Source organism: Bos indicus x Bos taurus, chromosome 12 (genome assembly GCF_003369695.1).
Source record: "Bos indicus x Bos taurus breed Angus x Brahman F1 hybrid chromosome 12, Bos_hybrid_MaternalHap_v2.0, whole genome shotgun sequence".
Lineage (NCBI taxonomy): Eukaryota > Metazoa > Chordata > Mammalia > Artiodactyla > Bovidae > Bos > Bos indicus x Bos taurus.
The window spans coordinates 81,331,385-81,354,580 of record NC_040087.1 but is presented as its reverse complement, the minus strand read 5'-3'; positions in this window follow the sequence as shown (position 1 = coordinate 81,354,580).

The following is a 23,196-nucleotide window of genomic DNA, read 5'->3' as shown; positions in this document are numbered from 1 at the left end:
CAGTTAATATTTTATTCTCTGACTGGATCTCTTGCTTTTATTAATACATGGCTCAGTTTCTAATCTTGAGATTGTATTAAGTTTGTTTATCTCTGTCTTCACCTTTTTCTTGTTATCAACTTTAATTGTTCAAAATGGTAGAACTGCTGCTTCGGTGTTGCTCTTATCCTCTTGTTTTAGAAGACTTTTGAGATCAGTGTCTTTCTTCCATATGTATTGTGATTTTTTAAAAGATTGTTTTTTAATGTGGACCAGTTTTTAAAGTCTTTACTGAACCTACCATATACAGTATTGCTTCTGTTTTGTGTTTTGGTTTTTTCGCCGAGAGGTAGGTGGGATCCCAGGTCTCCAACCAGGGATGGAACCTGTACCCGCTGTGTTGGAAGGCTAAGTCTTAACCACTGGACTGCCTGGGCAGTCCCTGTACTGTGACTTTAAAGATCAAGCAGTGTGGTCAGCTGTAGTGATAGCAGGGTGGCTGACCAGATGGAGTGTGTGTTTAGCTCACAGAGGGTTGTAACTCGGACCAGGGTATCTGGCTGCTGGAGAAACCCAGCCTCCATCACAAGTGAAGTTGACCACACACAATCCACCCACCACCACGATGCCAGTGGGACCGAGCTTCTTGTGTGTGGACCAAATTCATCTATGGGGTTTAAAAGTTGCAGAGGCCGCAGCACCATCGTGGGCCTGAACACACAGTTCTGCTGAGAGTCTGGTTATTCAGGCAGGAAGAAGGGCCGTGTTCTTCTGTCAGCCAAGAATGTAACAGCCAGCACATTTCTGTGGGAGGAACGGAGACATTGCCATGGTAGGGACACTCCGGAGTAATTTTATCCGTCTAGTCATCCACACTTAAACCCTAAGCATCTCAAATAACTTCTTTGTTTGTTTGTTTTATGACTATTCCCTGAGGCACAAGGGATCTTAGTTCCTTGACCAGGGATCGAACCTGAATCCCCTGCAGTGGAAGTGTGGAATCTTAACCATTAGACCACCAAGGAAGTCCCTAAAATAACTGTCTTTATCTTATGAATCATAGAGGATGACAGTCATCTCCAGAGCTGTGGAGATTACCTTACCTGGCGGCAAAATGGGGAGCTGTTTGTGGGGTCTCATGAAGGGGACCTAGACGACAATCTGCTTGCCAATCATGCCTGAAATTCCACCCCAAGTCAAGAATGTTTTACACATCTGACCCCAATAAAAATGCAAGAGGTGCAGGAAGCATAATAAATCATTAATACCATTTTATGAGTTTATCAGCCTCTCCTGTCAATGTTGTAGAGGGGAGAAGGTTAAGGGCATGCCTGGCATTGGAGCTGGCAGAGAAACTAGACCTTGAGCTTTTCATGAAAGGGTCCAAACAGAGGCTTCACCGTCAGGCGGCTGCAAGTTTCAAGTTCAAAACCTCGCTTGCAGACACCTGTGTCCAGGAAGCTAGTGGTGGCAGCTGAAATTATGGTAACACCCAAATTATTGTCCTATGGCTCCACTTATGCAGGGTAATTAAAATCATTTATATGGTTGGCTTCGGAGAGGCAGTCAAGGAGCTGGGTTTAGATTTCCAAGCTCGTCTCATTCAGCTGTTGGAAATAGCAGGCCACCACATCTGTTAAAAAATATATATGTATCCTCCTGAATTTTTATGAGTGGGACTCATCACATCTCTGCTTTGGCTTAAAAAAATAGTAAAAGCTAGAATATATAACTAGTTTCCATCCCCAAGAGTGGGTACACATATCATATTATGTGATCCTTGGAATAAGTCCCTTTCCGTGCAAAATCTAGCCACACTTGAATGTTTTCTTATGTTCAGACTGACTCTTTTTGCCAACTGTTGGACACAGTCTCACAGTACAGGTGGTCAAATCAAAATCAGCCATGAACACATGGCAGATTTTTTTTACCTTATCATATGTAAGACAAATATAAGATAGCCTCTGTGTATTTGCTTTCTATATAGGCCACACGCATAAACCAAGCAATGTATTCTTTGTTTAAGTGTATAGGCCTTGCTTAAACCTTGCATTGGGAATTTACATAGAATATTAGTTTTTCTTGGAACTTTTGACCAACAGCACGTTTTTGGAAAAATTCTCAGACCCACATAATTCAATGTTGGCTGTCACACCTGCAGATGTCCAGATGGAAACAAATGATCTGAGACTCCCAGTGCAAATATAATGGAATAATGACATAGAAATAAAGAAGGCTACTTTATAAGTAAATCTCCTTGTCTGTCTTTGTATCCTTCTCAGCTTAGACACTAATGCTTGCTTGGACAATGCCTCAGTAAATTAGTGCTACATGAATAAGCAAAATGGAGTGTGTCCGGCGATACTGACCAGGATGGAATGTAGCATGGAAATGGTATCCAATAACTATTGAAGAGGGCTTCCCTGGAGGCTCATATGGTAAAGAAGCACCTGCAATGCGGGAGACCAGGGTTCCATCCCTGAGTCGAGAAGATCCCCTGGAGAAGGGAATGGTAAGCCACTCCAGTGTTCTTGCCTGGACAATTTCATGGACACAGGAGCCAGGCGGGCTACAGTCCTTGGAGTCACACAGAGTTGGACACGACTACAGTGACTTAGCATGCACACATGTACACCGGAATGCTTTTTTATTTAGATATACAGGACTGGAGACAACAATTTGACCAGTTCTCAAATGTGTGAAGATGGCATTAACAACCCTCCAAACTGTATAAATGACATGAAGAACGGCTAAGGGGTTGTTAGCTTCTGTTAAAACTATGCCGAGGAGGTGGATACTGGTTCGTCAGATGTGGGGGAAGCTTAGTGTCTTAGCTGAGAGGAGGATTGGTAATTCGTGTTAGAATCCACTTCGATTCTATTATGATATGATTTATGTAATCCCATATATATGTTAGTACCTCATTTCCTTCCCATATGGCTAAATGCCTCTATCCGATGTATTTTCATCCTTCACATAATGCTCTTAATCACAGTGCTTATGATGTCTTGGTATCACTTGATATATACCCATTAAAAAATGATTCCAATTTTCATAGTTGGCTTGTGGAATCAATCTTGCAGTTTTAAGGTCATGCTTTGTAAAACACTTAATGTTCTGGCATGGGAAGTAAAGCGAAGTCTTGCAGAACCCCTAAACCCTGAATTTTATGTGAATGTATCACTAGGTTTTCTATTTGTCATGGCTGCATTGGATCAATTTAATGCACTGCAGGTGTTTTTATTTCAACTGACTAAAAATTTCTGGTAAGACAGACATCAAAGAGTCAACTTCTTTCTTGATAAAAAGATGTTTATCATTCCTCATTAGAGATTAAAAAAATGGACTAAAATATGAACTAAAGCATCTTTAATGTAATGAGCTATTTTTGGTTTCTAAGACAAATGGGGCCTGAAAATTAATAAGATACTATCTTTCAAGACATTTAGATGCAGGTGGGAGGAAGATGAAGTTCATACAGGAATGACGATGGCACCAGATGGAATATGTTACATGACAGAGTGGGTGTATGCATGCACGCTAAGTCGATTCAGTCCTACCTTGCGACCCCATGGGCTGTAGCCCACCAGGCTCCTCTGTCCTTGGGATTTCCCAGGTGAGAATACTGGAGTGGGTTACCATTTCCTTCTCCAGGAGATCTTCCTCGCCCAGGGATACAACCCACATCTCCTGCACTGGTGGGCGTTTCTTTACCACTGAGCCACCTGAGAAGCCCAAAATGACAGAGTAGTACCATTCAATTGCTATTTCAGTTCAGAAAAGAGAGCCAGACAATCCTAGAAGGTGAAGGGAAAAGGTGGCATTTACGCAGAGCCTGAAGAGTCTAGAGAATCAGCATACCTACAGGTGATGAGGGGGCATTTAGGCAGCAACCACATCAGAGCCAACACATGGAGAAAGGAGAGCAGCATATGAGAAGCAATGGCTTCAAACACTTGAAAGGCAAGAGTGGGAAGTAACCTACAAATCCTGGTTACACAAAGCCTGAGAAGCCATAGACTTCGTGAACTTGGGCTGTGACTGTTAGCACATGGGTCACCAGAGAATACCTCTGAGCAGATGAGGGAGAGCAGTTTTATATTTTGAAGATGAATGTGAAGTGACAGATAGGATTGACCAGAACAGGAAGATGATAGAGTTCGTGAAATTAAAGCCATGAAATTAGAAGACGCTTGCTCCTTGGAAAGAAAGTTATGACCGACCTAGACAGCATATTAAAAAGCAGAGACATTACTTTGCCAACAAAGGTCCGTCTAGTCAAAGCTATGGTTTTTCCAGTAGCCATGTTTGGATGTGAGAATTGGACTGTGAAGAAGGCTGAGCGCCAAAGAATTGATGCTTTTGAACTGTGGTGTTGGAGAAGACTCTTGAGAGTCCCTTGGACTGCAAAGAGACTGCAAGGGTTTGAGTGGACTCTGGGAGTTGGTGATGGACAGGGAGGCCTGGCGTGCTGCGGTCATGGGGTCACAAAGAGTTGGACATGACTGAGTGACTGAACTGAACTGAACTGATGAAGGGAAAGATTGAAGGTGGGAGGAGAAGGGGATGACAGAGGATGAGATGGTTGGATGGCATCTCCGACTCAGTGGACATGAGTTTGAGTAAACTCTGGGAGCTGGTGATGGATGGGAAGGCCTGGCGTGCTGCAGTCCACGGAGTCACAAAGAGTCGGACATGACTGAGCGACTGAACTGAACTGAGAGTTAGTGAGACAGCCAGATAAATACTCTCAAAATCAACATCAGAGATAAACATGAACTAGAAGATTAAAGCAGATAAATACCATGTGATGTCACTTACTTGTGGAATCTGAACTAAAATACAAATGAACCTATCTATGAAACAAAAACAGACTCACAGACGTGGAGAACAGCCTTGTGCTTGCTAAGGGAGGGTGGTGAGGGCGGGGAGGGATGCAAGGCTGGGGTCAGCAGGTGTCAGCTTTTATGTATAGGCTGGATGAACAATGAGGTCCTACCTTAGGGTGCAGGGAACTATGCCCAGTATCCTGTAATAAACCATAATGGAGGAGAATATGGAAAAAGAATATGAATGCATATGTAACTGAGTCACTTTGCTGTACAGAAGAAATTAACAGCACTGTAAATCAACTCAACTTCAATACTTTTTTTAAAGAAACTGATATGGAATTTATTGAGAAGGAGATAGATGGCTACAAGAGAGACATTGTGAAGTTAGAATTAAGGTTGATGGGATATGGAACGTGGGTTTAGGAAAGGAGATGCGACAAGAAGTTAAGACAGAGAAGCAGGCTTGAGGAGGACTGTGCTGAGCTGGGCTGCAAGCACCCTGCGTGGAGGGGCTTGGGGAGGCAGCACGCTTAGATGCTGGTGGGCAGCTGGAAACTTGGGACATGCTTGTGCAGATGGTTCAGTGGAAATAAATTTGAAAGTGATCCACAAAGGAAATCTGTTTGTATTAACATGAAAGGATGAGATAACTAAGTGGGAAACACGACATACATTTTATGCATCATGTAAGCTTCTCAAAATACAAACTACACGCTGTTTTAAAAAATGTATTTCCTTAAAAGAATGAGGGGGACCTAGAGATTGGAAGACAACTTATTTTTGGCAGTATTCCTGTAGAGCGAAGTGGTTCTGAGAGAAAAAAAAGAAAAGATTTCCTACGTTAACCTTCGTCTTTATTTCATGTTTATTTTAGCACTGAAATGAACATGAAGCAAAGTCTTTAACAAAATATTTATGCTGTTTAATATCTTTGTGATAAACATAATATTTTGTAGCCAAGAACTGATAAATGTTTTTAATAAGCCACAATATATAATAATATTTTATTGAGATTTGAGAAGCCTGCCTTTTTAGCTGCATCTGAGCACCAGTTCTCTGCAGCCTTCTCCCAGGAAAATTTTTCATGAAAGGAAATGCTGGTTTGTGTCCAGCCTCTATGACTGCAATGAATGAGGAATTCATTAAACTTTCCAACAATGATACCAACCATTTGCTGCACTTTATATTTGCTGTCCTCAATCCGTATTTAGTCACCTCCCTTCTCACTCTCTTGTCCTTGATATAATGTCCTGGAAAGCAGAAAGAGAACCATTTCTGTAATCTATGGGTCCTATGTCCCCCCAGACACAGCAATTCCACGAGAACGTGCGTTCTTGAGCAGAGGACCTCAAATCTTGTGTAAGGTGGGAGCAAAGTGAGCCTCTCTGTCCCTTTTTGGACAACGACGAATTTTCAACACTTTCTCTGCACAGTATCACCTCAAAGGGCTACTCTAATTAGTCAAAGAATCTTTCCTGCCGGGTGTGACATTTTCGCAGACATGATGTCACCTTCCAAAATTTCTTGGCTCACTAAAGGAAATATGAAACATGTTGACGTTATGTGGAAGATTAATTGAGTTCTAATTTTTAATTTTGGAAATCTTCTTGGTCCTTTTGAGTGACAGCTGAGATCAAACCTACGAATGTATTGGAATAAATTACCTAAGGGGATACTGTGCTCTGGGAATTTACAGTCTTAATAGAGATGTCATACAAGCATGAGATGGCTTGGAGGCTGGGTATGACAGACAGTCTGAACTTTGTGTCGGGTTTCACTTGAAGAAGAGATTAAACTAATACAGATAAAACTAAGTTATTCCAGTATTGTAGATTCTAGGCAAGTCTTGTTGAATTTTTCAGACTGTCTCAAGTTGCTGGAAGATTTTTGAGAAGCAACTGGCTTTGGAGTTGATTGTTACTTTTTAAAATTCGAAGGCTTTTTTTTCACCTTAGTCCAAAACATAATGGAAAGAATTTTCTATTCTTAAACAAATCATTAATGATGAGTTAATCCTTCCCTTGTGGCTCAGCTGCTAAAGAATCTGCCTGCAATGCAGGAGACCTGGGTTCAATCCTTGGATCGGGAAGATCCCCTGGAGAAGGGAAACACTACCACTCCAGTATTCTGGTCTGGAGAATTCAATGGACTGCATATTTCATGGGATGGCGAAGAGTCAGACACAACTGAGGGACTTTCACTTTCACTTTCAATCCATTCAATATTAATCACGTATTTTGAAATTAAAGTGTATGACTTTAAGTTATTTCATTGTTTTTTCACATTTAAGTTAAATTCACAAAATATGTGTGAATCAATTTCTTAGTTTGCAATTGAAAGCTAGTACTACCTTAGCAGCACCAACATGGTATTGTTTCCTTCATAGGAAAGAAAACAGAACATGCTTTAATAAACTTTCACTCTCACCCTTGTTGCAAAACATTAATTATTTGTTAGTATTCAGAGTAATTTGTCTTCACCTTATTATAACAACGGGGACTTCCCTGGTAAAGAACTCACCTGCCAATCCAGGAGACATGGGTTAGACCCCTGGGTTAGGAAGATCCCCTGGAAAAGGAAATGACAACCCACTCGTGTATTTCCGCCCCCCCCCCTGTATTCTTGCCTGGAAAATCCCATGCACAGAGGAGTCTGGTGGGCTGCAGTCCATGGGATTGAAAAAAGAGTTGGACACAACTAAGCAACTGAACAACAAAAAGCAATTATAACAATAACTTTTAAGAGTTAAAATAAATATAGATAGAGTTCTATGTATGTCTGAGGATATTGGAACAAATTGTCACCTAAAAAAGTGAAGTGATTTCTAGGAGAGGAGTAGCATCTTGGAAAGATCAACAAGACAGAGGAGACTGGACTCTGGAAGTTCTAGAGAAAGTTATACTTGGAAATTCAAGGCCAATCAGTGCCACGGGAATCTTGCCGGTTAGGAAGCCCTGATATCGCTCTGAACACTGAAATCAAAGCCAGAGAAAGGCACTGGAGCCTGGAGAAGTTGGGTCCAAGTAAGTGGAGTGGACCTCCAGAGAGGAGTTCTGGGGTCTTTGAGTCCCTATTCTCTAGGCTCCTGGCCACCGGGGGATGGGCCTGGCTAGAATGAGGGTCAAGGGGATCCTCATAATGGCTAAACAAGGGATGCAGGTGCCATATCCTGGCAGAATTTGAAATCAACTAGAGCAGAGGTAGACAACCCAAGCAGCTAAAAAGGTCATTGGGTGAACGGCTGCGCAGAGCAAGGGGCTGTGAAGGTAGCAAACCCTGGAGCACTGCCACCACAAGCCAGAACAGTGCCTGCCCTTCGAACCTGTAAACAGACGCTCAGATGGCCCTGCCAGGCTCAGAGGAGGAGATATGGGGGCCAGCAGGGCCAGGCCACAGGAGACCTCGTGAGACACGGGAGAGGGTGGAGATTTCATCCCACGCTTGATTGGAAGTCTTTGGAAGTTCAAGCAGGCGGTCCTTAATCTGATTTGAAGTTTGAAAGGACTTCTGGGTGGAGACTGGAGGGAAGGCTTCGAGAGCGGAATTGCCTACTCCAGCAGGAGATCACGGCTGTGCCAGGCCACCCAGGAGCGTAGCTTGGCAGGGGTGATGGGCTTGTGAGGAACAGAGGGGAGAATAGGTCCAGGTGCGTCTGCAGGACTTGCTGAAGGAGGGTGCAGAGGATGAGGGAGAGAAAAAAGTCCCACACGAGTTCCAGTTTCCAGCTTGAGTAGCTGGAATGATGCTGAAGACACAATCCCATGATTGTTTCAGATCATCTGGATTCCCCTTGCATAATCTTCTTGTTGCCATCTTCCTGTGAAAACCTCATGTAATGATCACTCAGTTAAAGCCACCCTTTTAACTCAGAACCCAACATCTGTTGCCTCAGTAAGAGCTTGCTGCTACTGCTGCTAAGTCGATTCAGTCATGTCCGACTGTGTGTGACCCCATAGACAGCAGCCCATCAGGCTCCACCGTCCCTGTGATTTTCCAGGCAAGAACACTGGAGTGGGTTGCCATTTCCTTCTCCAATGCATGAAAGTGAAAAGTGAAAGTGAAGTCGCTCAGTCTTGTCCGACTCTTAGTGACCCCATGGACTGCAGCCTACCAGGCTCCTCCGTCCATGGGATTTTCCAGGCAAGAGTACAGTAAGAGCTTAGATATGTCTTTAAATAATCCTCATGAGGGGATGTACAGACATCTTTTCCCAGTGTCCCAAGTCTCTGGCGAATATTTCGCATGTTTTTGTTCCAAGTATACTTTAATAGTGAAGACAGATACATATAACTTGAAAGTGCTCAGAACAATGGGGTCTTTTGAAGGTTCTGGTACACGTGGGTTGAGGGCAGCGTTAGGAGAAAACCGTGCTGATGTCTGAGCACATGTCTCCTTCCAAAAACAAATGTGAAATGTTCTGAAGAAAAAGTTGAGAGCTGGCGACCAAGAAATCTGAAACTGTGTAAGAAGGACGCTGACAGAAGGGAGCATGGATTGAAAAGTCGTTGGATCAGAACACAGAGGAAGATCCTTTCGCCGCCCTCACCTTGCAGACTTGGAATCAGGAGCAAACTTGGCTTTCAGTTCTGACCATGGTTTTAGGAACATCATTAATCTTTCTGAACCTCCATTCCTTAATCCAAAAAATGGATGATAACATTTATTTTGTGGAGCTGTCATGACATTTACAAATACTTGATTTGAAGTGCCTATCACATGTATCTTGCTAAAAGTTATTTCTTTTTATTAAAATATTTAATAAGATGATGCATTCATTGACTATTTTATCCACAGGTTGTTTGAGGATCCCTGGCAACTGCTATAGACCAGTCTAGTGGCTGGACACACAGGATAAATGAAAATATCCTTGGCCTAAGGTCATATAATAAACTCTAGACTCCATGTCTACTAAGTGCTATTGGAACTAAAACTTTAAAAAAACAACTAGACATGACTTGGAAAGCACCAGAAGGAATAGGAAGTTCCTCTGAGCAGAGGAAGGTAGAGAAAGGCAGTTGTAAATGCAGGGGAGGATATGAAAAAAATAAGGGCATGAAATTACATCATCTACCTACGGCATGGTGAGAAGCATAGTGTGGCTAAAATGTAGGGTATGTGTACGTTGGAAAGAAGTGTTGATCCATAAAATCTAAAAGAGAATAAGGAACCTGGGCTTGATATGATAAAGAGGTGCAGATCAGTATAGTTTTATTTTTATTTATTTTGGTGCAGAACATTTTTTAAAGTTTTTTTTAAATTTTTTACAATATTGCTACTGCTTTATATTTTTTGATTTTTTGGCTGTGAGGCATGTGGGATCTTAGTTCCCAGGCCAGGAATCACCTGTGCTGGAAAAGCAAAGTCTTAACCACTGGACCACCAGGGAAGTCCTTTAGACCAACATAGTTTTAAAAGTAATTTTCAAACATTTAGCATTCACATATGCATCTTCATACCTCAAATTTGCATTTTAAATACCAAGGATGCATGTTTAACCTGCCCCTTACTCTGGTTGGAGAAGGAAATGGCAACCCACTCCAGTATTGCTGTCTGGAAAATCCCATGGACAGAGGAGCCTGGCAATCCATAGGATTGCAAAGAGTCAGACACAACTGAGCGACTACACACTTACTCTGGTTCATTGTTGCTATTGCTCAGTCGTTCAGTCGTGTTGACTCTTTGAGACCTCATGGACTGCAGCACACCAGGCTCCTCTGTCGTCTATTATCTCCTGGAGGTTTCTCAGAGTCTTATCCATTGGGTCAGTGATGCTATCTGACCATCTCACCCTCTATCACCGTCTTCTCTAGCCCTTGATCTTTCCCAATATCAGGGTCTTTTCCAGTGAGTCAATGCCTCGAATCAGGTGGCCAAAGTACTGGAGCTTCAGCATCAGTCCTTCCAATGAATACTCAGGACTGATCTCCTTTAGGATGGACTGGTTGGATCTCCTTGTAGTCCAAGGGACTCTCAAGAGTCTTCTCCAGAACCACAGTTTGAAAGTATTAATTCCTCAGGACTCAACCTTCTTTATGGTTCAGTTCTCACATCCATACATGACCTTGGAAAAACCATAGTTTTGACTATATGGACCTTTGTCTGTAAAGTGATGTCTCTACTTAATGTGCTGTTTAGGTTTATCATAACTTTCTTTCCAAGGAACAAGTGTCTTTTAATTTCATGGCTGCTGCAGTCACTATCTGCAGTGATTTTGGAGCCCAAGAAAATAAAGTCTGTCACTGATTCCACTTTTTCCCTTTATATTTGCCATGAAGTGATGGAACTGGATGTCATGAACTTAGTTTTTTTAATGTCATAGCTCTTTTTAAATAGCTACAATGAGGTACACTTGACGTATATTTAAAGTGTCAGTCAGTTCAGTTCAGTCGCTCAGTCGTGTCCAACTCTTTGTGACCCCATGAATTGCAGCACGCCAGGCCTCCCTGTCCATCACCAACTCCTGGAGTTCACCGAAACTCTTGTCCATCGAGTTGGTGACGCCATCCAGCCATCTCATCCTCTGTTGTCCCCTTCTCCTCCTGCCCCCAATCCCTCCCAGCATCAGAGTCTTTTCCAATGAGTCAACTCTTCACAGGAGGTGGCCAAAGTACTGGAGTTTCAGCTTTAGCATCAGTCCTTCCAAAGAACACCCAGGACTGATCTCCTTTAGAATGGACTGGTTGGATCTCCTTGCAGTCCAAGGGACTCTCAAGAGTCTTCTCCAACAACTCAGTTCAAAAGCATCAATTCCTCGGCACTCAGCTTTCTTTATAAGTCCAACTCTCACATCCATACATGACCACTGGAAAAACCATAACCTTGACTTGATGGACCTTTGTTGGCAAAGTAATGTCTCTGCTTTTGAATGCTGTCTAGGTTGGTCATAACTTTCCTTCCAAGGAGTAAACGTCTTTTAATTTCATAGCTACAATCACCATCTACAGTGATTTTGGAGCCCAGAAAAATAAAGTCTGACACTGTTTCCACTGTTTCCCCATCTATCTGCCATGAAGTGATGGGACTGGATGTCATGATCTTCGTTTTCTGAATGTTGAGCTTTAAGCCAACTTTTTCACTCTCCTCTTTCACTGTCATCAAGAGGCTTTTGAGTTCCTCTTCACTTTCTGCCATAAGGGTGGTGTCATCTGCATATCTGAGGTTATTGATATTTCTCCCGGCAATCTTGATTCCAGCTTGTGCTTCTTCCAGTCCAGCGTTTCTCATGATGTACTCTGCATAGAAGTTAAATAAGCAGGGTGACAATATACAGCCTTGGCGTATTCCTTTTCCTATTTGGAACCATGTCCAGTTCTAACTGTTGCTTCCTGACCTGCATATAGGTTTCTCAAGAGGCAGGTCAGGTGGTCTGGTATTCCCATCTCTTTCAGAATTTTCCACAGTTTATTGTGATCTGCACAGTCAAAGGCTTTGGCATAGTCCATAAAGCAGAAATAGATGTTTTTCTGGAACTCTTTTGCTTTTTTGATGATCCAGCAGATGTTGGCAATTTGATCTTTGGTTCCTCTGCCTTTTCTAACACCAGCTTGAACATCTGTAAGTTCATGGTTCATGTATTGCTGAAGCCTCACTTGGAGAATTTTGAGCATTACTTACTAGCGTGTGAGATGAGTGCAATCAAGACAGAGGACCTGGCTATTATTCCCAAAGTTTCCCCCCGCACTTTGTAATATCACCCTCTCCCTAGGAAGCCTCTGATCTGTTTTTTGTCACTAGAGATTAGTTTGTACTTTCAAGAGCTTCATTTTAATGGAATAATACAGCATGCACTCCTTTCTATGGACTTCACTCAGCAGGACTATTTCGAGATGCATCTAGGTTGCTGCTTTTATTAATTGTTAATTCTCTGTTAGTGCTGAGTCATCTTCCATGGTATGAGAGTTCCACAATTGCTTATCCATTATCTGTCGACGGACTTCTGACTTGTTTCCAGTTTGGTTAGGAAACCGTTACTTCCCTCCCTTCCATTAATCAGACCTCAGCCACATGGTCACTGCATAGAAAAGAGACCATGCCTTTGAACTGATTTCCCCTGAAATAGAATGTAGGCAGTTTGGTGGGGGTATTATCCAGCTGTCAACATTAGTGAGCGGAGTGAAGCCTGATGCATTAGATTATCTAACTGCATTAAGTTCTCCTGGGTGCATAACATAAGGTCGGTAGGAGTATTGAGGGTACTGTATCAGAAACATGCTTGTTTACAAGTTAGGGAGTTTGAGGTTGACACATACACACTGCTTATTTAAAATGAAAAACCAAGAATGACCTACTTACATAGTACTGGGAACTCTGCTCCATGTTATGTAACAACCTAAATGGGAAAATAATTTGAAAAATAATAGACACATGTAGACACATGTATATCTATCTCACTCAGTGGTGTCCAACTCTTTGTGACCCCACGGACTGTAGCCTGCCAGGCTGCTCTGTCCATGGGGTTTCCCAGGCCAGGATACTGGAGTGGGTAGCCATTCCTTTCTCCCGGGGATCTTCCTGACCCAGGGATCAAACCCAGGTCTCCTGCATTGCAGGCGGATTCTTTACCTTCTGAGCCACCAGGGCAGCCCCTTTATTTTTAACAGAACTGCTTTGCTGTATACCGGAAACTATTACAACTATATTCCAGATACAGCTGTTAATCAACTACACTCCAATATAAAAGAATTCAAAGTTAAAAGGAATAGGCTTTGGAAGGGCACTTGAAACCATACTGTACTCTAGGGAAGTATTTTCCACAGCAGGAGTCCTTCCTACCTCCAAACCAACTCCTGCCAGATATGAAAGGCAAATTCAGAATTTAAAAGTCATTTTCCTTGTTCCATTTTTATGATTTTTTCACAGTAAATTCTGATTTAATTGCCAATGTAAATCTCTCTTTAATTTATCATCCGTCAGCAAAATTGTGAAAGAGAGCATTCATATGCACACAGAATATGAACATGACCTAGAATGGCAGGTCCCTTGGTTCCGTGTTACTTTATGTATATTATTCAAACACGTGAGTCATATCAGCTTCAAATCAAAAAATGTTCTGGAAAGCGTTTTTAAAAATTAAAACTTCAAGATAGTGATCAAAACCCCAAACTTTTTTCTCATAAATGTAATATCAAAAGCACATAATCCAGGATAGTAAAATAGTTTATTTACAAACAATTAGCATAGCTGCAGAGAAGGCAATGGCACCCTGCTCCAGTACTCTTGCATGGAAAATCCCATGGACAGAGGACCCTGGTGGGCTGCAGTCCATGGGGTCGCAAAGAGTCGGACACGACTGAGCAGCTTCACTTTGACTTTTCACTTTCATGCATTGAAGGAAATGGCAACCCACTCCACTGTTCTTGCCTGGAGAATCCCAGGGACGTCAGAGCCTGGTGGGCTGCCATCTATGGGGTCGCACAGAGTTGGACACGACTGAAGCGACTTAGCAGGAGCTGCATAGCTGAGTTATGTTTTAGTAAAACTATCACCAAAAAGGAGTACTATATTGAAATGTATTCTGATTGTTATTGTTTACAAGGTAAATATCCATTCTTGACTTACCTCCTATTTTCCCACCCTTTGATGATAATAGCTAGCATTCATAGAGGCAATATCAATGTCATTTAATTTTATATTGTATATAGAATGGATAAACAAGGTCCTATGGTATAGTACAGGGTACTCTATCCAGTGCTCTGTGATAAACCATATGGAAAAGAATTTTAAAAGTATATATATATCAATATCTTTGTATAACTGAATCACTTTGCTGTACAGTAGAAATTAACACTGGTAAAGAATCCATCTGTCAATGCAGGAGACATAAGAGATGCAGGTTTGATTCCTAGGGTGGGAAGATGCCCTGGAGGAGAGCATGGCAACCCCCTCCAGTATTCTTGGCTGGAGAATCCCCATGAGCAGAGGAGCTTGGCGGACTGCAGTCCATGGGGTTGCAAAGAGCTGAACATGACTGAATGACTTAGCGTGCATACATCAAATATACTTGAACAAAGTAAACTTTAAAGTATCATTTAATTTTAGAATGAAGAGAAAAGAAACAGGAAATCAACAAAAAATCCTGTAAAATGTCTAAGTAACTCCAAATCCTTTCTCAAGAAACTGAGATATTAATTTTTGCCTTGTTCATCTTGTACAGTCCAATAAACTACTTCAAGTAAATGGAGAGAATTAAAAATCATTTCAAGAATTGCATTTAGTGGAATAAGAGCAATGATGAGACTTTTCCATTAAATTCCAGGGGGGCAGTGAATATATTATCTTACTGTTGCCTCCTCCAAGATCAGCATGAAGCCCTGTGGATGGGAATGAAGTTGTTTATCTATCCTGGCCTAATTGGCCCCCTTAAGTCATTCCCAGTAGAACTGACTTTCTGATTCTAATGAATAATGAAGTCTTTCTGTAATTCATGCCGGTATCTGAAGGTGACCCAGCCTGGTCTCAGTCAGAATAAGCAGTGGTTTCTTCTAACCATGGTTGACCATCAGCATCTTCACAGATTGAAAGGACTGATTCCGAAGCTGACGCTCCAATCCTTTGGCTGCCTGATACAAAGAGCTAACTCACTGGAAAAGACCCTGATGCTGGGAAAAGATTGGAGGAAAAAGGAGAAGGGGTCAGCAGAGGATGACATGGTTAGGTAGCACCACTGACTCAATGGACATGAACTTGAACAAACTCCAGGAGATAGTGAAGGACAGAGGAGGCTGGCATGCTGCAGTCCATGGGGTTGCAAAGAGTCAGACATGACTTAGCAACACAGTAACAACAAAACACTCTTCGTAGAGCCCTACCTGAGATTAACTCTATGATCACCACCACCTATTCCTAACCAATCAGGGTCACAAATACTGAGAAATGTTGATAATTACAGTGAAATATTCATGTAACTGACTTTGAAAAGTTACTCAGGTCTTCTCTCTTGTCATAGTGATATCCTACACACATGTTTTGATGGGTATCCACTCACTACTTGATAAAGCCCCATTTATTTAGCATGGCAAATCATGGCGCAGTCTGACCTTCCAAGGACTTGTGACAAGCACTGTTTATTGCCCACCTCAGTCCCTCACTGTCTTCTTTGTCTGCTTGCTCAGGTGCTCAGCTGTGTCTAACTCCTTGAGACCCCATGGACTGCAGCCCACCAGGATTCTGTGTCCATGGAATTTTCCAGGCAAGAATACTGGAATGGTTGCCATTTCCTCCTCTAGGGGATCTTCCAGACCCAGAGATTGAACCCTGGTGCCCTGTGTCTACTTCATTGGCTGGCAGGTTCTTTACCCTGTGTCATCTGGGGACCCTCTCTTCTTTGTCTGCTGCTGCTGCTAAGTCACTTCAGTTGTGTCCGACTCTGTGCGACCCCATAGACGGCAGCCCACCAGGCTCCCCCGTCCCTGGGATTCTCCAGGCAAGAACACTGGAGTGGGTTGCCATTTCCTTCTCCAATGCATGAAAGTGAAAAGTGAAAGTGAAGTTGCTCAGTCGTGTCCGATTCCTCGAGACCCCATGGACTGTGGCCTACCAGGCTCCTCCGTCCATGGGACTTTCCAGGCAAGAGTACTGGAGCGGGGTGCCATTGCCTTCTCCAGAACCTAATTTTATGAGGCTTCTGAAAGAGGCTTTTCTGTCATGTAATGTGTGTGTGTTATGTGTGGTTAGTTGCTCAGTTGTGTCCGACTCTTTGTGACCACATGGACTCAACTTTCCATTATGGAGCTCGCCAGGCTCCTCTGTCCGTGAGATTCTCCAGGCAAGAATATTGGAGTGGGTTGCCATTTCCTTCTCCAGTCATGTAATATATTTAGAAAAAAAAAAAACTCCTGGGAACGTCTGGCACAGTTTTCCTGTTCTGACAGCAGTCACATCTTCTTCCATTTAAGCTTTGACTCATGCAGTGGACAGTCATCTCACAGACACAGGGAAAGGCTAAAGCCAAGGGAAAAACAGAGATGCCCACTCAAAATCATGATGTGGCTAAATAACACCAGAATGCGCCAACTCTAACATGTTTTTATGTGAGAAAAACACCCCTGTTTTTAAAGCTCTCATTAGTCAAATAATCGCCTTCCTGAGGGACACATGGTTTTCAGAGAAATGTCCCCTTGTTTCCTCCCTCATGCCCCATGACCGGGACTCACCCAGGGCACGGTGCCTAGGGCATGCTGTTGCTGTAAGTGAGCTCAGGTTTGGGGGTTTGCCACTCAAAAGTCAGGGCTTGCTCATAGCTCAGTTGGTAAAGAATCTGCCTGCAATGCAGGAGACCCAGGTTCGATTCTTGGGTCAGGAAGATCCCCTGGAGAAGAAAATGGCAACCCACTCCAGTATTCTTGCCTGGAAAATCCCACGGGCAGAGGAGCCTGGAGGGCTACAGTCCATGGAGTCGCGAGAGCTGGACACGACTGAGCGACTAAACCACCACCTCTCAGAAGTCAATGGTTGAGAAGCTAGTGACTGTAGAAGGGATAGATGCTTTCATCAGAAAAGCTGGAAATCTGGGGAAGATGTGGACTCATGTCCTGAGAACAATGCTAAAGATGCAGCTCAGTTGGAACAGTTTTCAAAGGGAAACATGGGAGAAGAGGAGATTCTCAGTGAGTCCTGGAGGCAAGGGGCTGGGTTCTGCATCCTTCTCCGTTGTGCAGACTGGCTGACTCTCAGAAGATTACCTTGCCCATGTGATCGGCCTGCAGGATTGCAAAAGGGGCACTTAGAGGTAGAGAGCTAGTCATTCTTTCACTTAATTTCTTCTTCTTGTTTCTTTTAATCTAGGAAAAGAATGAAGAGGTTAAGAAAGGCATAGTGTGTATTCAGGCAAGCATAAGTCCAGAATTGGGTCCAAATGCCAAGTGATCTCATTCCTATAATTAGGCTATTTTAAGGTTAAAGGGGGACAGAGATGGGCAAACAGGAGGAGGGCAAAAGAGCTGCTTTCACTGCTTGTTTTGTTTTGAAATCACATCATTTAATCTCTTAGGGACTTCCCTGGTGGCTCAGATGGTAGAGCATCTGCCTTCAATGTGGGAGACCCAGGTTCTATCCCTGGGTCAGGAAGATCTCCTGGAGAAGGAAATGGCAACCCACTCCAGTACTCTTGCTTGGAAAATCTCATGGACTTAGGATCCTGGTGGGCTACAGTCCATGGGGTCGCAAAGAGTTGGACACGACGGAGTGACTTCACTTTCACTTTCATTTAATCTCTTAGCCTGGAAGGCCCTTCTCTGCCACGTGGCTTCTTACTCATCCTTGAACACCTGCTTAAATTCGGCTTCGCAGTGGAGTCTTCACCTGGGCTTAGCCCAGATTTGCTCCGTGTCCCCATAACCCTGGATACCTACCTTGATTTTTACCTTCATCTCCTTTTATTGTCATTAATTATTTATTAACACATGCTTATTCTACCCTCTAGAAACCAGTCCCCTTGTCACCAGGGACCACAGCTTATGCCTTTGTGTATATTTTTGGAATGCTTGCATGTGCTCAGTGGCGTCCAGCTCCTTGAGACCCCATGGACTGTCCTTGGAACTTTCCAGGCAAGAATACCAGAGTGGGTTGCTACTCCTGGGGATCTTCCCAGCCCAGGGATCAAACCCACATCTTCCGCATCTCCTGTATTGGCAGGTGAATTCTTTACCAACTGTACAACCTGTGAAACCCCATATTTTTGGAATAGTTATCAGTAAATGTTTATGGAATGAAACAGAAAAGGAAGAAGAATGAATAAAACCCACTTTAAACTTGTATGCATTTTTCTACGAAAGTGTTCATTTGATCTCCAAAAGTATGACAGGATGCTGTCTGTCCAGGTGAGCAGCAAACGCTTTGGGGCGTAGTGTTGGCTTGAAGGCCTTAGATGACTTCATAATTTTCTATGGTTACTTTGAAATTCCATTTGTAATTTTATTGAAAATTTTAAAAGCACTTATTTTATGTATATACAATTTGCATATATTGTCACTTATATTTTGTTTGGCTTTTCAATGAAGAAATCACAGCTACCATCAATAGGCTATATGCCAGGTATATTTCCAGGTTTTAGATGAACCAAACAAACAATATCTTTGCCTTCATTGATTTTTCATTCTAATGAAAAATATATCTGATATACATATGGCTACAATGAGCTAAATATAAGACAGTCATATCACAACTGTTTTTATAATTTTCTTATGTTATATTCTATGGAAGACACATCAAAAAACAAAACTACATAATATCTGCCTAGAATCACATACCAAATAGTTGCAAAATAAAGGCTTCATTAAATAAAACATACCAATATTTTATAGAGAATCAAAAGTTTTTTTAAATTTGCCTACTATAGAAGCTGTGACTTCAGCTAAGAACAGACTTAGCCTGCTGACGTCTGCTCCAGAGTGGAACAACAGTTGGGAAGATGCCTGCAGGATCCCCCTGCTTTCATCAGTGTCAAAAGCTTACTATGATTTCATAAGGTAAGTAATTCTTGGAAGTACTAACATATTTCTTGAGTATATGGTGGGGAAAATGCATGGCATGGAGACACAGTGGGTTTTCAAAGAGTCATCCGTCTCATTCCACATTCTTTCAATTCACAACACCTTTTACCATTTTTCTACCATGCTTATGGGATGGTCTCAGGTTCCAGTTTTTTCCCAGCAACCAGGTCTCTTCACCGGTGATACCTACTTTCAAAGATCCACCTGCCAGTGTAGGAGATGAAGAAGACTCAGGTTCGATCCCTGGGTTGGGAAGATCCTCTGGAGGAGGAAAAGGCAACCCACTCCAGTATTCTTGCCTGGGAAATCCCATGGGCAGAGTAGCCTGGTGGGTTACAGTCCAGGAGGGAGCCACAAAGAGTCAGACACAACTGAGTACATTCTGTTAGTAAAATATATATATGCTGCTGCTGCTGCTAAGTCGCTTCAGTCGTGCCCTACCCTGTGCCACCCCATAGACGGCAGCCTACCAGGCTTCCCCGTCCCTGGGATTCTCCAGGCAAGAACACTGGAGTGAGTTGCCATTTCCTTCTCCAGTGCAGGAAGTGAAAAGTGAAAGTGAAGTCGCTCAGTCGTGTCTGACTCTTAGCGACCCCATGGACTGCAGCCTACTAGGCTCCTCCGTCCATGGGATTTTCCAGGCAGGAGTACTGGAGTGGGGTGCCATTGCCTTCTCTGAAAATATATATATACACACACATATATACATATTTCAAATCAGTGTTTATTCTTTCCCTGCATCATGTCAGGTTTATTTGAAGAGAAGTCTTTTCTTCTATATTTATTTCACTTTAAACTGTAATCAGAGGCAATTTCATATTTTGTGTGTATCTGCTCTCTAAGTGTAGGCTGACTTTGAGGGCCTGGTGCCTCGCCAGGCAGCTCTGTTCCTATTCTTTCCCTAATCTTAACTCCCTCCCTTCTCTTTCCTTATCCCAAACCCTGACAGTTTCAGTGCCAAATTATCTTAAATTAATTATTATTCATTCCATTTTATTTTAATTATTTAAAATGATAGCTAAAGCTCATATTACTCTGGCTCTTACTATTTTATGATATTAATTAGAGGAACTAAACTCTTTCAGGAAGAGATTTTATCTAACCTGCAAATGGTTTGTAAAGCACATTCTCTTATTCTTGTGTTACTATGCTTCCCCTCAGTATGATTTCTGACACATTTTATGTGAAATCTTTTGTACAAAACTACTGGATACTTAACCAAGAAGGTTTTGTGCTCTCTAAAAATACACGGATCTAATCTACATTTTCTCATTAGGAAAGATTTTTTTAAATGAATGCTCATGAAGATCTTTGAAAACTGAAAAAGTCTCATTCAAAACAAATGCTTTGTGTAAGTTCTTGTTTTGAGTACCTTAGGTTGGATTGTATAAAAGGCTATTTCCTTTCCTGGGGGCCGTGGTATTAGCCAAGACGGATTTCTTCATTTATCAATATTTTAATATGACATTTGAAGGCTGAGCAGTAACAGAGAAATATCCATGACTCAGATTTCACATCTTTCCTTCTAGGGTGACTTCTGAGTGTCCCAAGCTTTTCACAAAATATATTTTGTCTGTGATTAGCCATTTGAATAATAATATTGGCTAACAGATGTTACAAAAAAGACTTAAAATTTGTCTATTGTTTGTTTTCCTATTAATTTTGGTTTAAAATATACTTGTACTTGTCTGTTTGATTTGTGTTTTATTGACATTGATTGATGTATTAGAAGTCACTCTGAAAGTGGAAGTGTTAGTCGCTTAGTTCTGTCTGACTCTTTGCAACCTCATGGACTATAGCTCAACAGGCTTCTCTGTTCATGGAGTATTCCAGGCAAGAATACTGGAGTGGGTAGCTATTCCCTTTTCCCGGGGATGTTCCCTACCCAAGGATCGAACCCTAGTCTCCTAAAAAAAAAACATAGAAAATGAAAAATTCAGAAAAAAATGTTTAGTACTTGGTATTAAATTTTTACCTTATGAACTTAGAAAGATGGTTTCAATAAAGTTTAGAGAATGTACAGAATTCCCCCTACTTCCTTTTAAAAAATTGTTTAAACTTTAAAATCTGGAAAAAACATTTTTAGTATTTTAAAAATTCATTTCATTTATTTCAATTTTTACCAAATTTGAGAGAGGCGTTTTTGTATGTTGTTAAAACATGGAGAATTACACTAGGAGGTATTTTTTTCCCTACAACTTTATTTTTTTATGACTTCACTATGTCATGGGTTCTATGAATAACATTTCTGTGCAAGTTGATACAACATAGTAAACTCTGTATAGGCGTTCAGACTGCCTGCGTTCAGGGGCTGTCTCTACAGGCATTTACAGTGAAAACTTAGACTACTTATTTATCCTTTCTAAATTTCATGTTTTTAATTTAAAAAGCTAGAATCATAATATAACTCCTGGATTTTTTATTAAGAAAAGAACACACACAAAAAACATAGTATTAGATGCATAATATTATTCAAGCGTAGATGCATAGTATTAAACATAAAGGCAAGATATTTGGCTATTTTAAAGATAAAATATGTACAGTTCTAGTAATACAATGAACCCAGAAAAAAAGAATGTTTGCTGGGACATCTTTTTTCCTTTCAAGAAAGCCCCAGAGGTGGGGGGTGCCCAGAAGTAGCCCCAGCCTTCATGGGGCATTAGCAGCGCACAGCAATTTATCGCCTGGCCTTATTCCCAGACTGAAGGCAGGCAGAATAGTGCCCTGAAACACTCTCAGCCCCTAATGTCCATGCCCTGATCCCTGGAACCTGAGCATGTTATGTTACATGGCGAAAGAGACTTCTCAGATATAATCGAAATTGAGACCCTTAAATAGTTAAATGGTCTGGCATTTCTCAGGTGGACTTCACCTAGCGACATGAGCCCTCAAGTGTCCTCTCTCCAGCTAGACATAGAGAGACACAGCTGGAGTGGGAGTCAGGGAAAGTCCAAGAGCAGGCAGAATCTGGGGTCCTGTTACTGGCTCTGAGTTAGGGGGTTGTATGACAGGACCAGGGAAAACACTCTAGGAATGAAGAGCAAGCCTAGCTGACAGCCAGGAGTGAAGCAGGGGCGTCAGTACCACAATAGCAGGGACCTCAATTCTGCCAGCATCCTGATGGATGAGGAAGAAGATTCTTCTCCAGGCTCTTCAGTTAGGAGCCCGGTGGACCCTCAGACTTTGAGTTTATGAGACCTGGAGCAGAGACACCAGCCAACCCAGGTATCTGACCTGAGGATCCATGAGAAAGTTGGCACAGAGAAGAGGCCTTAATGCCCCAGGGCTCCTGCCCTGGGCACTTCCTGCCCCGGTTTCTAGGGCTTTAAAGCAAATCAAGCAGCTGCACCAAAGATCCATATAGTCAAAGCAAATGATTTAAGCAAAGGTTTTTCCAGTAGTCATGTACAGATGTGAGAGCTGAATCATAAAGAAGGTTGAGTGCTGAAGAATTGATGTTTTTGAACTGTGGAGCTGGAGAAGACTCTTGCAAGTCCCTGGATCAAACCAGTCAATTCTAAAGGAAATCAACCCTGGATATTAATTGGAAAGACTGATGCTGAAGCTTCAGTACTTTGACCATCTGATGAGAAGTGTCAATTCAATGGAAAAGAGTCTGATGCTGGGAAAGATTGAGGACAGGAGGAGAAGGGGAGGACAGAGGATGAGATGGTAGGATGGCATCACTGACTCAAAGGACATGAGTTTGCACAGGCTTCGGGAGATGCTGAAGGACAGGGAAGCCCAATGGGGTGTAGTCCATGGGGTTGCAAAGAGTCAGATGTGACTTAGGGACTGAACAACAAAGCACCTACTCTACCCATGAACAATAAGTAAACAACCTAAAAAGGAAGTGCCTTCAGAGCACATGCTTAATAAAATTAAAGCATTTAGAG